Source organism: Heloderma suspectum, chromosome 1 (assembly GCF_057233095.1).
Source record: "Heloderma suspectum isolate Gila_16-S chromosome 1, 16-S_ref, whole genome shotgun sequence".
In the NCBI taxonomy this organism is placed as follows: domain Eukaryota; kingdom Metazoa; phylum Chordata; class Lepidosauria; order Squamata; family Helodermatidae; genus Heloderma; species Heloderma suspectum.
Genome location: NC_139458.1, coordinates 394,154,585 through 394,168,391, shown reverse-complemented (window position 1 = coordinate 394,168,391; position 13,807 = coordinate 394,154,585). Strand labels below are relative to the sequence as shown.

Below are 13,807 nucleotides of genomic sequence, written 5' to 3'. Positions count from 1 at the left end.
ATGCTTTGCTCCAGGACTACAGCCTAGAGAGAGGTGAATAAACTGCAGAACCTGCATCTTTGGTTGAAATGCTCAAATGTACCTTGTTCAGATACCTGGGCTCAGTTTCAGCTGTCCCCTTCATTGTGATAAAAACACAACACTTGAAGTTCAAAGCAGAAAAATGTGGATGAATTCTCAGCCAGTCAACCTTGACACGATGATCCTATAAAGCTCTTGAGGAATGACTCACATAATTAGCTTTTTCTTCTAATTCTTGGGACTGGTGTAACCACAGTGGCTTGCCTCTATACAACATGAAATACAAAAGAACTATCAACGCCTGAAACAAAATCTCCATTTTCTAAGGGAATGTTCTAGAACTAAGGTCTTTGGTATTCAATTGCAAATGGGTCCTTACACCAATTACAAATCAATAAATACTGCTTCAGAGTTCTTTAAATACATACATGGGCAACATATCTGAGACCTCCAGTAGTATGAGCAGCAATATGGAAAAAGCCACCAGTAAGTCCTCCTTCCTGGAGGTTTATAAAGCTGGCAGTCCAAAAGAGAAAAGATGAAGGAACAAGCACCCTAGTTAGTGATTTCCATCCCAACACTGTGGAGTACAGCTTAGAGATGTCCTCTGAGCTTCTCTCCCTACTTGAGAAGTGACTGGGAGTACTGGATGAAGAATGTTTTCCTACACACATAAGTACTTTTGTTAACATGTGACGCTGTCTTAGTAATTCACAATCAGTTGTTTGTCATTGCGCACGCACACAGATGTCGTTACTCTTAATAAGGCCCAGGTGGACTATTCACTCCCAGTTGTTTGCACCCTCCTTGCTGTTGATATTCTTTGTATAGTCAGCTAGCTTTATTAGATTTTGTCATGTGCCCTTATCTTACGGGCGGTTTCCTCCCACTAAAAGCTTATTTTTCTTCCCACGCCTACAGATTCAACAAATGAGCACAGCTATCAAAACCTCTGCCAATCACAGACCTGTTACCAAACAAAGTTTTGTCATTTTTCAAATGAAGTTAGAAAGAGTGCGGAATCGCGAAGTATAAATACTACAATAACCACCAACTTCCATGAAAAAAAAAATGGGGGGTATCCTATCTCCTTGCCTCAGGATTCCCTGCCCCTTAGGTTCCCTATCTCTCAGGATCACTTCCCAGTCTTCAGCCTACCACACTATTGCTGTCTATGGGAGCCATGTGCAATTTTAATGCCAGCCAAACTGACAGCTTTCCCTTTCCTCATAGAAACTGGATTGCAAACAAACTTATAGGTTTTGTCCCTGAGCACTTGGAATGTTCATGAACATTTCTCCAAGAAGCTCAGGATAGTGTACAACGTTCCTCTCCTTCACACACATTTTAACCTTACAACAACCCTGTGATGTTGATTAGGCTAAGAGAGAATGACTTGGAGAAGTTCACCCAGTGAACTTTATAGCTGGGTGCAGATTTGAACCTACCTTTCTTCAGTCCTAGTCCAGCACTCTAATCACTACACTGCATCTGCATTTGCCATGGCGTTAACTTTCTCCTAAACTGTAATTTGGCCCTTACTTTAATTTTTCTTGTTTTCTACAGACAATGGTTGAAATGGTTGCAGGAATCCTCATTCAGATGTTAAAGTGTGCTCACATGCGTCAAAACAAGTGCAGGAGTGAGGGGATCTTTACCAAAGGTGTGGCACACATATAGCAGAGTTTTGCATTGTATTTCCACAAAGTGAGGAATAATTATAAAATGGGGTGAAATTGCTCAAACATGCAAGTTCAACATTATTTTTACAGAATTTATTACTCACACACACACACACACACATTATAAAAGAGAACAATGACATGGTTAGTATACTAATCCCCTTGCACTGGGACGAGTATAGTCATTCTAATAGTCCTAACACAAAGATAGAGCAAAGACCAACATTCGGTAAATTCATGTTTACCAAATAAGGAGCCGAGGGAGGTGCTGTGGAAATGGAAAAGCAGAGGATTGGGAAAGCTATACAAGCAGGGACCGCAGGTGCTGGTGGAAATTGTGTGCTGCAGGGGCGGAACGAATAGATTTAAAGGAGGAAAGGAAAAGAAATAGAGTGTAAGTGGCTATAATTACCTGTCTTCAGAGTAAGGGGGACCCAAAAGGCATGGTTGGTCACAAAGAGTTAGCAGAATACTATGGTCACAGCTCTTCCCAGGTTTTACTTATGAATCAAAATAGGTCAAAAGGCCTCAAGCTGCCTAGGCACTCTTTGAGTGCTAAATTATAAAGAGACAGCCAGCCAAAGGGGTGATATATCAAGATGGTTCTGTTAGACACTTTCTCTTGGTACTCACAGCATAGATGAGGAGACTGAATAGAGGCTTAGTGTGCAATCCGATGTGTGTTTAGACAGAAAAAGTCCAGAAACTACTACCAGGCCGCAACAAGCCATGCTGGCTAGGGAGTGCTGGGAGTTGTAGGGCTTTTTTTTGTCTAAACATTTATAGAATTGTACCCTTAGCCATTATTAAAGACCCCTGGAGCCAACACAATGTAGTTTAAAAATAGAATTTAAAATGAGCCTCAAAACAGGGCTTCTCCTTAAATTGGGCTACACCCAAGAAAATAACAAACATAGACAGAAGCTAGGAGACTTGGGGAAAGGAGACAAGAAAGGAGACTAGCTAGGCAGCTACCCCCCAAGAAGGCTAAAAGGTGGTGAGAATGGCTCAAGACCTTTGATAGCACCTTCCTAATGCTCTTGATTCTCCTTCCCCCATAGGCTAAAGCATGAAAATACACATGGGGGGGATTTCTGAATTTGGGGGAGGATTTGCTCATTTTCACAATGGCAAATTTGCACAAATGCGAATTTGTGAAAATTTGGGGAACTGGAAAAATCCAATTCCGTCAATGAGCAGACGATGGAATGAAAGGCACCTGACAATCCATGAAACACAGACAGAACAGATTTTACAAAATCTGTACCTCCCTAGTTAGGTGGTGGGGCAGTGACTTGGCACTCAAGACATTTGCATGCTCCTGTAGTTCCATGGGAGTAACTCCCTTTAATCTGATCAGTGGAGGAAGTGCATGCCTGATGCTCTGCTGCTTCTTCCAGAACAAAATGGATTCTTGAGCCAAGGTGTCAGGGAAACGTGAACAATGTGAAGATACAAAGCAGAACTATACAAGTATGGAGCGCCAGCATGTCCGTGGCCAGCCCAAGACATTTTGCTGCCTGAGATGAAGGACAAGATGGCGCCCCCTCCATTCCACCTGTGGACGCTGACTGGACTGGCAGTTAACTCCTACTTGAACATTGGTGATGGGACAACATCCTGAGATGAAGGACAGGATGGCGCCCCCTCAGCATCCTGAGATGAAGGACAAGATGGCGCCCCCTCCATTCCACCTGTGGAAGCTGACTGGACTAGACTCCATTCCTCCAAGATGGCGCCCCCTCAGCATTCTGAGATGAAGGACAAGGTGGCGCCCCCTCCATTCTCCCTGTGGAATCCGACTGGACTGCCAGTTAACTCTTACTTGAACATTGGTGATGGGACAGCATCCTCCACCAGAGGGCAGCATAGGGGGTGCAGGGCAGGCTGCATAGCTCTGCACAGAATACACAGCTCTGTCCTCCAGTGGAGAGGAATGCAGGGGGGGAGTGTGTGTGTGCCACCACTGGCCCCCCTACATCATTGAACTTCTGCCACCTGAGGCAGCAGCCTCACTCTGCCTAATGTAGGTCTGGCCCTGAGCACTTCTGAGCTCCCTTGGAACAAAACACTTTGCCTAGATCCACACATTCAGAAAAGAGGATTTAATTAAATGCTGTCATTGCACAATGCTATTTTGAGAGATAAGCCCATTCTTCTGAAAGCTTTTTCATGCAGGATGCTTTCCCAGTACAGACAGTGACTTCTTAGCCCATGAATTCAGCGAGCTAAACACTCGGACTTCACAAGCGGTGGTGTAAGTGGTTTTCCGACAGACAGATTGCTTTGTGTGTATAAGCAGCACGTTCTTGCGTGGAGTGGTCCTGAGCTTTGCCGCTGCTTCTGCCATGTGTTCTCATGATCTACTGTTGCTACTAGTAACAAATTAAAAGTAAAACCTGACGCACAAGCACCACCTAGAGGCAACAGGGAGGGCTAGAAAAGTGAATATAATTAATTCCCATGGAATGATGGATGTTCTGCCTTGTCCTATCTGACAAGCCATGGAAATTTCCATGTCCATTAAGAGTTGTCAGGGGAATTGAGCTTAGTTAATGACTGCCAAGTTTAACCTTTCGAGTCATGGTTTCAAGGTAGGTCAGGCTTGTTCCTACATCCCAAGCAATGCAGAAGGCAGAGTGAAATAGAGAGAGAGAGAGAAAGGAGGAAGATGGGAGTAATGGTTGGTTTGGCCAGAACAGAAGGCAAGTTGGGGAGAGTTTGGTTGATCCCACACCACACACTTCAAATTGATTTGTTATCAAAATGAATTGCCAGCCAGAACTACAGACCCTCCTGTGGCAAAGATTTAAACATGTATGAGCCAGGGCTGATACCCCCCACCCCCAACTTTTACCTGGGCCTTAGTTCTACCTCAGTCCATTTCTCCTGAGCCTCTTCCTCTCCAAAAATATATATTTTGCGGGGGGGATTCCCTTCTGCTCCCTGCCACTCCACCCTATTTGGCACAGTCTCCTGACTCTCTGTGTAGCATTTTCAGGGGGCTGGAGGGGCTGCCATGGGAAGGAAAGGGCGGGGAAGTCCATTTCCCCCAGCATAATCAAGCTGAAATCTGGATCCAACCAGTCTAGTTATTTCAACCATTCCTCATAGGACTTGGTTTCCAGACCCCTTTGGGTAATAAGAATCAAGAGTACTTGGGATCCACATGCAGTGCTTCTGTTGCACCCTGTGATGTTCCTGCCCTGGGTTATACCTTCTTCCAGCTTCCACCTGTTGAAACTGAAAAACCCCTCTGGCCATCTGCTTCCACTTTGGTCAGGTTGTCTTTTCTGACACACAAAGCTTCAGCCCTTTTTACTTGCTGGGTTAAAGAGACACCCAATATGCCTAATTGGTTCCCTCTACCCAATACAGGAGAAGTATTGCCCAGTTACTGAAGTTATCAGGGGCCATGCTCCTGGTGATTCCACATGGACCTATGGCCTGATTGGGGTCCACCAGGACAACAGCCTTCAGTGTGGTGGCCCCCTTTCTTTGGAAGTCCCTGTTCCTGGAGGTCAGGCAGGCATCAACACTGTGTTGCTTCCAGTGCCTCCTAAAAACAGCACTGTTCCAAGAGGCATTCTTTAACTGACCAGCCACAGTTTTATTGGTATTCTGTTGTTTTTTTAGTATAATTTTAATATGATGTTTTAATGTTTTTATCCTTTTACTATTTTACCTTTTACGTTCACCACTCCGAAATCTGTTTTAGATGTGGAGCGGTATACAAATATTGTAAATAAAACAAATAGAGTAACAAGGAAATAGATATTCTAATGGTAGGGCAATAAGCCAAACAAACATATGGGATTTTGTATTAAAAACAAACAAATAAAATTTATTAAACACAAAAAGAGTTATATATACTATTATTAATAAATCTATACTTGGTCCTAACCTACCGACTCTACCCCTTCTAAATCCTAGTTCCAGAGTCCCACTCACTAGATGTAGCTTCCTCAATTCCTATCCCATCTGACTAACTGCCTGCCAGCTCTCTCCTTTTATAGCCTCATCCTCTCACACACACAAGCCCCTCCCACCTTTCCCTCACCCCCAAATGTTCTTTTAACCCTAACTTACCTGGCTTATACATAACAATGCGAGCACTTACATTAATATAACAAGCATATGTTACATTGCCCCCCCCCCCCGAGTAGGCCTCTGTACAACCAATCACAAGACGGTATGGATGGCATGATGGGATAGCTATGGGACAGCATGATGGGATAGCTATCAGCAGTATGCTGCTGATGTCAAATTGATCCATATGGACACACATATAGATAACAGACAGATGGCTTTTAAATATTATTCATGTATACAGCAAAGAATATTACAAAGCACTCTTTGCAGGAGAATAAACCAAGGTTGGTCCAAGGACTTCCTGACTCAGCAACAAACCATGCAAACAATTGGTTTAAATTTCCCGTTGGTACAAAATAATATTACATTGAAGCAGTTGGGCTTCAGCAGTTTCTGGCAGCCGAGCATCACAGAACTGAAGAAGCCCTGTCTGAGAGAAAAGACACTGAAAAGCGAGATGGCAGCAAATTAGTAGCTTGCGACTTAAGGATGAACAAAGGAGAGGGGAGTGAGGAGATTAGCATATCCCAGGCAGCTTCAAAAGCATCTCCTGTGTTTTGCTTGCAGCATTCGAAAAGCCTGGCTGTGCAACATGACAAGGATGGACAGAAATGACACTTTAAGAAAGATTAAAAAACAGAGTGTTTTGCAAAACCAAAACACTGCATACAAGGGGAAGCAGGACTGACTGCAATCTCAACTGCATTCTTCTTTGTTTCCTTTGGGTTTGAATAGATAGTCAGAGGGAATAGCAAGAAAGAAAGAAAGAAAGAGAGAGAGAGAGAGAGAGAGGTGAAGGGATATGGCAGAGGTTCCCAAACGTTTTGGGCCAGTGGGTACATTCAGAATTTGGAGAGAATGCTGTGGGTGCTCTCACAAAATGGCTGCCATGGGGGGTTGTCCATGCATAAAATGGTTGTCATGGTGGTTGTGGCCAGTCACAAAACACTCCTTTCCCAGAAGGCAAACTGGTGAGACTAAAAAAAGTAACCTGTCCAAGAACTACAAGGCAGAGATGGGGCCTGAGCCCCAAAACATAAAGCCACTCTTTTAAACTCATATAAAGATGGAGCTGGGGGACAGCCCTTCACTTTGCAGGATGTCAGATTCCTAGTTAAAAAATAATAATTTAAAAATATCACCAAATCAAATATAAAATCAGGAGAGGCAGGCAGCCCGGCGGTGCCAAGAGAGATGTCTGCAGGCATACTGGTGTCCATGGACACCACATTAGAGACCCGGGGGAAATAAGAATCCCAAGCTCATATCCCTGCTCAGGGTAGCTACATAGGTTACGTCGCAAATATGAGCACTGGTATTATACCCATTCACCTACAGCAGTGTCGGGAACAGACACACATGTCCATGCATTTTAAAACATCTGTGTACAGAGGCTGGATAAACCCTGATTGTGTCAGGATTCCCACATACATAGGTCATTCTCACTGCTGTGGGAAACTCAGGTGTAACATTCCGTAGATGCAGCAAATCATGTTTGCTTCATACAGTGGCACTGCTAAGACTGGAGCTCTGGAGCGCCACAACATGATGGCCCCCAAATGTAGTCTCTCCCCCTGCTCCGTGCTTGCTTGCTCCCTCTCCCCCACCCCCAATGCTCTGCTCTGTTCTGTCCCCCCAAGAGAATCCAGTTGGTCCCCCCCTCAGCTCCAATTACTTCCTCCTACTCATTTCCCCCTAGCAGAAGCTTGCTTGCTTGCTTCCTTCCAACTTTTAAGAGAGATCCAGTTGTGGTCAAAGGAAGTTGCAGTCCTGCCTGGCATCTTTCTGACTTGGATTCCTGCACTGAGCAGGGGGTTGGACTTCATGGTCTTGTAGGCCCCTTCCAACCCTACCATTCTATGATTCTTCATTTTCCAAGATGGCCTCTAGATGGCATGCTGGGGAAATAAACATGCTGGATACAACAACTACAGCTTTGCTCTGCAGCATGCCCAGTCTCTTTTAAAAGTAGAAAAGGCTGCCTGGTAAGGAGGGAGGAGAAAGTTAGTAGGGAGAGCAAACACAAGAACAGAGAGAAAAGGTGCTGCACCGGGGGGGGGGGGTGGAGTACACCAGGGAGCAAAATGGAGGGGAGTAGGGGGGAAAGGACATTTTTCCCAGGGCCCTCTCAGCCCTGGAAGCACCACTGGCTGCATAATGTGCATTGCTGTTCACAGGCAAAAAAGCAAAATGGGTGGTCCAAACAGTGCTGGCCCAAATGGTCAGAGACACACACACACACAGACCAACACTTTAAAGCAGCCTCCCCCAACCTGGTGCCCTCCAGATGTGTTAGCTATCAAGAGCCATGCTGACAGGGGTTATGGGAGTCGTAGTTGTAGGCCAACACATCTGGAGGGCACCAGGTTGGGGAAGGGAGGCTGCTTTAAAATTTTATTTATTTATTGCATTTCTATCCTGCCTTTTTCCTCCAAGGAACCCAAGGTGGCATACATAATCCTCCTCCTCCTCCTCTCCATTTTATCCTCACAACAACAACCCTGTGAGGTAGGTTGGGCTGAGAGTCTGTGACTGGCCCACAGTCACCCAGTGAGCTCCCATGGCCGAGTGGGGACTAGAATCCGGATCTCCTGGCTCCCAGTCCAACACTCAAACCACTATACCACACTGGTTTGAAATGAAGCATTCAAACTGTTCCTGGCTTCTTCTATCCCACCCCCTTGTGGTACATTGTGACGCAGGTCTCTTCACCTTTCTGCATGGCAGGGCTGGCCCTGTGGACAAATGATCGGTAAATCTAGCCCACCTCACAGGGCTATTGTGAGGATAATACAAGATAACCACCTGTATTCTACTCTGAGCTCTTTGTCACACTTCAAGCTTTATGGTCAACCAACATAACTAGATAGACTAATTTTCTGACTCTGTATAAGGCAGCTTCTATGTTCCTATGAATACATGCCTTTATTTCAGCATTTATACGTTGCTTTTCCTTCAGCAAATGGCCCTCAAAGCAGCCTTAACAGGGCTTATAGTCAACGCTGAAAACATAATATATATAACTACAAAACCTGTACAGTAACACTTTCTGTAGGACCATTAATCAGTAATCCTCTAGCTAGGTACACGGAGGGCCAAAACAGATATTACTTTAAATCTCTATATAGCAGAAACATCATTTTGTCCTTTTTGTTCATTTTTTCTCTAGGATCAGGACCCTAGTGTGGGTGGTTGAAGATCTGGATTGGGGCCACTGCACCTACTCTAGAGTAAAAATGGAAAAAATGTGGCTGGCTGCTAGATCAGGATTTAAGGTAATGTCTGGTTTGGTCCCAAGAAGGAAAGCAAATGGCTTCCCTGTTCCCTCTCAGTTTAGCTGCAATCCTCACAGTGGCTGGGGTGAAATGGATTTCCCCAACAACTATATATTGTTGCGAGCTATCCCTGTGGTAATGATGTCTTGGTGGGGCTTGGTCTGGAATGGGCAATTAGATTTACAAAAGACTTCCTCTTGCTGGGAGATAAAATCTGCTAGGACCGGTTTGTTGACTTTGAGAAAAAAAGTCAAAAGTTTTCTCCCTGGTAATGGGAAAATAAACTCGGAAATCTTGAGCCGTGGAACCATGCTGTGTCCCTCTCTTTCCCTTTCTCGTGCTATCTCACATCTCTCCCACCAAAGTCTAACATGCTAACTCGGGGATGGGAGACGTGGCCCTCCAGCAGTGGAGGCTGGTGGCTCCGATGTCAGTGGGGTGGTGAATCCACTCCGGGTTTCAGTCAGAACTCTAAAGGAGCTCTCCAAGGTGTTTGGATAGCCCCTTTAGCGTTCTGACTGGTTCCAACTGAAACCCGGAGCAGATTCACAGCCCCACTGACATCGGAGCCACCAGCCTCTGCTGCCCTCCAGATGTTACACTGCAACTACCACCATCCTTCACCATTGGCTATGTTAGTTGCAGTCCAACAACATCTGGAGGGCAGCATGTTGCCCACCCCTGTGCTAACCACGCCGCCACCTTTTGCCAGCTCACTATTCTATGACTGTCACCTGATCCTAATAAACTGGGTATCATGATCTCTACTGCTGGTCTTTCATAGGGGTGGGGGTGAAATACAGAGAAAGATCAAACATGGCTGCCTGCATTTTGGACTTTCCTTGGGGGCATGGCTAAGGGACTGTCATGAGGAGCTCCTGCACTACATCACTGCCCTCAATCCCTTTTTTAAAAATGCAAACAAGTGAGTATCTATATAAGAACTGCAGTGGTGGCATCGCATCGGATGTTTCTACTACCTCTGCCACTTAATGTTTGAACCAGTCCTTAACGGTTACGTTCTGAGCTTCCAGAGAGGGCTGAATGTGAAGCTCAAGAACAATCTTGCAAATAATCTGCCCTCTCCCCCCCTTTACTTCTCTGACATCCTCTTCTCCCTGAATAAAAGCTGTCGCCTGCAGGCCCAGTTTTGAGGCAGGCAAGGAGTGCCAATTATTAGCTCTCGCTGCCTGTCTTACCACATTCCATACATTAGACACAGTTCATTCCTATAAATGTCTACTCAAAAATAAGCCCGGCTGAGGTTAACGAAACTTACTCCAAGGTAAATATACAGGGTGTTTCAACATGACGGAGCCAATTTCAAAGAAGTATATTTCACGATGGCAACATGTTACAATTACACCAAAAGTTACAAACGGTTTAATGAGTTATGATGTTTTACTAACCATTTTATAAATGCTCTATGTGCCCTCCACCTGCTGTACAGACAATATTGAGATGATAGTTGAATTCAGCGGCTATGCTGAAAACTCTCTTGAATTCTTCTCATGTTTTCCTCTGAAGTGCATTGTCGCCCTGTGCTCTTCCCCTTACATAAACAGCCCGTTTCCTCAAATTGTTGGTACCAACGACAAATGCTCTTTTGTATTGGCGGATCAATGCCAAAACGCCGTTGAAATGCACGCTGCACCGCAATTGCGGATTCAGTCTTGCTGAACTGCAGAACGCAAAACGCCTTGTGTTGCGGGGTCGCCATGTTGCGACTGACTGAGGCTAGGGGCTGTTTGTGCGCTGAGAGAGGCATCCAGCGGTAATAATTTGAAACTCTATGCCCCACCCTTTCAAGTGGTAAGAGTTTAATTCATGGGCGGTTCGTGGTTGCAGAGATATAGTGATTTCAAATCTGGTCCATCTTTTTGAATCACCCTGTATATAGGATTGCAGCCGTACTCATAATGCCAAGCCTTGCTAAAAACACACACAAAAAAAACGCTATAACCAAATAACAAAATTAAAGTATTTTCTACAGTCCTCATCTAGTTTCTAAGACGGGGGCCCCATCTACATGGCACCGCTTTCACCCCCCACCCCATCACAACTGCGCAACAACGCGGCTTCGAATCAGCATCCCCTGCGATACACTCGTGATGTACTGCGTGCTTCCCTAACAGACTCACTGTGCCCTTTTTTTGCCATTATACTGAAATGCGCAGCTGCGCAGGCCTGTGAGTGTGGGGGTGCGACACTTCAGAGGCTGTTCTGTATTTGAGGGGCTCTGCTGTGTCTTTCCGTCCCTTTTAGGTAAAAAGTGGGTGTTTTGTGCTTCTTTGTTTCCGCACCATCCGTTTGGCAGTTCCCCAGCCTGAGACTCTCGTGATGGTTCACACTCACAAGCATGAGCGGTACGTGCCTAGCCATTGCTCCGAAATGGTGGCCAGAGCGATGTTGTTCCTCCCCAAAGGATCCCCCCCCCCACCGCCGGGATACTGCATCCAAAAGCAACCGTTGCAAAGATACGAAGCTGCAAAAATGTGCGAAAGTGTGATTAAATAAATGAAAACACCCCTCTGTGCCTGTGTAACTGCACAGCTGCGAAGGGATGCGGGGAGTAAAGGGGCGTCACAGAGTGAAGCAGGCACTACGTATGCCTACAACACGCCCACTTCAAAATGCAAAGTTGGTTTGGGGAAGGGACAGGTGGCTTACAAGCGCAGGGAAACCCGTAGCAAACGAAAAACATCGCAGCAAAATGACTCCTTGGAACTCCGCATTTTCCAGGTGAAAACCACAGATGGCTGTGAAGTGGGGACTGCACTGTCTAATCAAAAGGACCGTGACTTGCACCCGCCCCGGAGTAAAAGTTTATGTAGATGGCCCCCAGGAATGGGGAATATTGACTGAAAGCATATCTACCATTTAGACTGCCCTTATATATGCAAATTCCCACACAAACTAACCTATTTGGGGTGTTTATTTTACTGCCATTTCCTTGATTGCAAGACAGGAACACAGGAACATAGCAAGCTGCCTTCTACTGGCCCGGTTCGCACCATGGGTTATTGAAGCCATGGGTTCTTAGGGCCACGTGGGAACGAGCAAGTGCACTGCCTCCCACCCGCTCACATCTCGTTTCATCAACAACCCAGGAATGGCTGGGAATTAAGGAGGTTACCGTCCAATGCAATTGGAGGGCACTAGGTTGGGGAAGGCTGATGTATAGGATTGAGTTGTGAGTGCAGAGTAGATACATCATGACTCGAGTGCACAATTATGGAAATGAACCTAAAGCACCTTAGAGTTCGCAGCCTGCTATTCACACACTCACACGGTAGGAGGGGATATTCATTTTGAATTGCTGAAAATATATTATAGCACAAGTATGCTGTCTCACACCCCAGCGTAAGCTCTCTCACTTCCTGAAGCTGGAAAGAACACATGCTGCTGCATCATGCTCCTTCCCCCCTCCGCCACTGCATCATGCCCCTTCCTGCTGCTGCATTGCACCCCTACCTGCTTCTTGCACCACATCACTTACCTTTGTTGCCACCACCATGCCAGCTCTGTGGAGAGCCATGTGGCTGGAAGAAGCAGCCACCCATGTCTCACGAAAGCTCACAAGACCCAGGCAGCCACTTCTTCCAGCCATGCAGCTCTCAAAGAGGGAAGCAGAGGGTGGGTGGCTACTCCAGAGAGCCCCGCCAGCTGCTTTCTTGTTGTGGCAAATGCCATGGCAGGAGAGCAGCTGGCGGGGCTCTCTAGAGAAACCACTGGAGGATGTGGGGCAATGGTGGTAGTGGCAGGGGACCCTCCTGGTAGGGGGGATCAGTGCAATTTGCCACTCCTCCCATTCCACCACCTGATGCAGGCACCTCACTCTGCGTCATGGGTGGGCCAGCCCTGCTGTCTTAAGACCATAGCAAGCTGCCTTATACCAAATCAGACTGTTGGTCCATCTAGCTCAGTATGTACACTGAGCGGCAGCCGCTCTCCAGGGCTTCAGAGAGGGCTCTTTTCCAATCCTGCCTAGAGACGCCAGGGATTAAAGCTAGGACCTTCTGCATATAAAGCTTGTGTTCTACCACTGAGTTACACGGAGTCTTCCACAAATCTTGTGTATCCCTCTTTATTTTTAAATTAGTAGCAGATTATTGCACAGTAAATGAAATGAAACAGCCTCCAGCCATGGGTGAGATCAGTCATGAGTTGCTCAGGCAATAACCCTTGATATGCAAAAAGGTGTCAGGGGTGTTACAAGTATACAAGAACGTGTGCATTTTCATCTGTGAGACGCTGGAGGGTTTATGATTCCATCATCCTAAAATGACATCATCTTGACTTCCTGAGAAGTCTAATTCTCTGATCCATCCATCCATCCATCCATCCATCCATCCATATTAGAACCCCCACTCACATTTAGTTCTAGGCAACACATGTAATGTCTGGTCCTGTTTGCTCTTTGGTATCTGGCTGTGTTATGGACTTGAGCACGCTCCGGGAGAGAGCGCAGGACAGGAAGGCCTGGCGTGCTATGGTTCATGGGGTCACGAAGAGTCGGACACGACTGAACAACTGAACAACAAATCTGGCTGTGTAGACCCACATAATCTTGTCTGCGGATGTCACTGCTAAAAGGTGGCAATGAAAACATGGGCATGAAAGCAGCTCTGTTATTCACACAGAGGAGCCAGGCCACAGTCAGATGCTTTATAGCATCCCTCCCCAACCTGGTGCCCTCCAAATGCATTGGACTACAACTCCCAATAGCCATGCTGG

At 46.1% G+C, this 13,807-nt stretch overlaps 1 protein-coding gene across 1 annotated transcript in view; it reads right to left on the bottom strand.

Annotated features, from left to right (window-relative positions):
* Nucleotides 1–13,807, bottom strand: part of LOC146360039 (calpain-8-like) — a 95,480-nt gene that overhangs the window by 70,674 nt on the left and 10,999 nt on the right. Inside the window, exon 3 of the mRNA XM_084828690.1 lies at nt 83–287. The gene's annotated coding sequence lies outside the window, so the exon portion shown is untranslated. The remainder of the gene's footprint in view (nt 1–82; nt 288–13,807) is intronic.